Below are 2466 nucleotides of genomic sequence, written 5' to 3'. Positions count from 1 at the left end.
AATAATAAAAATAATTTTAAAAAAAGAAACTGGGACCTGTGTGGCCAGAATCGCAACCTAAGACCCTCAGGTTCCCGAACTGACTGGGCAGGTAGTTCCGGTCTGAGGCACGGTCCATATGCACAAAGGACTGCAATCTGAAAGTGATTCCACCCCTTTTCAGAGAAACATAAAATACAAGTAAGTACTCTGCCTCCCTGGCAGTGGAAGATGTTTGTGCTGAGGCCCATGATTGAGATAAGGTACAGGCATCGGCTTTTGCAGCCTCCCCGGACCGCACCAGTACCAGCCTGCCCTGGGGGTGGTCGCCCCCACTTTGGGAAGCACTGCCCAGTCCCAGTGCTCCTTGCTCTGTGGCTCCTGGCCGAGGCTCTGTCCGTCCAGACTGTCTAGCCTGGAGCTCACCTCCAGAGCCCCCAGGACAAGGAGAGCAGAGAAGGCCTGGTGAGGGTGGTCTCTGTGGCAGCACGGTCCTGGCCAACTTCCCACCCTGCCTTAGACAGTGACCACTGGCCACTGGACACGTGGCCAGGGAGAATGAGGCGGTGAGGGTTTTGCTTGATGTCATTTGCCTTGAAAGCGCCACCCGGGCAAACGGGAGGGAGGTTAACCACCCCCCACCTGACGGCACCTCTGATTCTTGAGCCCCTCTGGGGTTACGGGCTCACCCCGGGACCCGGGGGAGGAGAATGTTAGCAGCAGCCAGAGGCAGCCCGTGGACTACTGGGTGAAACCGCCTCCTCCCAGGGGCAGGGAGAGGCCGAGCCGGGGTAGGAGAAGGTCTCCAGCCCAGGGGAGCTGCCCTCCGCTCGAGCCCTCACCAACACGGAAGGTGACTTGGTGCTCCCTGCTGGGACTCGGAATGGGTCATGTGATCTCCGAGCGGTCCCTCCACAGACATTTGTCATTCTGGTGCCATCGAGTCCATGCTGGCTCTTAGCAACCCGGTAGGACAGGGCAGAACTGCCCCTGTGAGCTGTGCCTCTCTACCGGGTGAGGACGCCTCATCTTTCTCCCTCGGTGCATTTGTACTGTAGGCCGACATGTAAAAGCCGGGAGGCCTTGCTGGCCCTATCGGTCAAGTGCTGGGCTACTAACTGAAAGGTTGGTTGTTCAGGGTCCCCCAGGGGCCCCTCAGAAGTAAGGCGATCTAGCCTGGAAAACTCTATGGGACACCGTTGTTCTGCTCCGACACGTGAGGTCGCTGTGAGTTGGAATTGATGACAACTGACCATAACAGCACCTTCTCTGGAGCAGGCCCTGGGTCCAGGGAGCAGTGGCAAGCCACTCCTGTGGCCTGCAGCACCTGCAACACAAGTGTGGATGGGGCACCTGCACGGATGCATTCCTGAGCGCCCCGAGGTTGGGCAGAACATGAGGCAAAGGATTCTGGGAGATGCTGGGGCAGCACAGAGCAAAGAGGGCTGACCTGACTCCAAGGGGTGAGCGGCCCAAGCCTGCCCTGGCGGGGATGCTTAAGCTGAACTCTGCAGTGGAAGGTAAAGGGGGTTCAGGAAAAGACTCAAATCCAGACAGCACTTTCAGCCAACCCCAACTCCACTGTCGTGGGGCCCATTCGACCTGCAAGATCCTAAAGGGCAGGGTAGAGCTGCCTCGGGGTTTCGGATATGGTCCATCTCTCCGGGAGCAGACAGCGTCATCTTCTCCTGCGAAGCAACTCGGGGCTTTGCACCACCAAACCTGCAGCTGACAGCTCCGTGCCTGACCCGCAGCACCATCAGGGGCCCTGAAATGTGTGTGAAGGACACTTAAGAAAGCAAGTGGGAAGGAGGCCCAAGTGGGCAGGCCAGCGGGGAGGCCAGAGAGGCAGCGTGAACCCTGGGAGCCACTGCCAGGAATCCTGGTCTCTCTCCCAAGAGCAGTGAGGGATTCTGAAGCGTGTAAGTGGGGGCGGGGATGGTGGTGTTGGCAGGATGATGTCTGCCGTTTTCTAAAGTGCATTCTGGATGAAATGCAGAGGAGCAGAGGCGGCCAGGGCGGAAGTGAGGCTGGTCAGGACGTTTCTGTGGTGACCCACAAAAAAAGGACGAGGGTGGCTTGGGCTAGAGTGACTGCCAATGGCCATGGAGGGGGTGAGGGACTGATGGACTGAGACCCAGAGCTCGGCCGGCTCTGCTCCAAGCAGCGGTGGCCCTGCCTCCCCACCTGTCTGTGGTGCTGCAGAGGCCGAGAACCACCACCCTGGGTCTGACCGGGCTGCCCGGGACAGGAGTCCCGCTGTCACAGACTGCGTTCCACGGTCCGGCCACGGGTGTGCTGATTTCTGTGTATAAGAAACTTCCCCCAAGGAACCTTCAGTGCCCGCTGGCAGGCCTAGAAACGGGTTCCATCTTTCTGGAGGTAACCTGACAGCACATTAGAAAAGACCCCGCGGGCACATGATCATGTATGATCATGAGGTGTTGATGGGATCAGGGATCAGGCATCAAAGACCCAGAACAAAAA

Source organism: Echinops telfairi, unplaced genomic scaffold, assembly GCF_000313985.2.
Source record: "Echinops telfairi isolate 266 unplaced genomic scaffold, ASM31398v2 ScPeMD7_70;HRSCAF=299, whole genome shotgun sequence".
Taxonomy (NCBI): Eukaryota; Metazoa; Chordata; class Mammalia; order Afrosoricida; family Tenrecidae; genus Echinops; species Echinops telfairi.
This window is presented reverse-complemented; position numbering follows the sequence as displayed.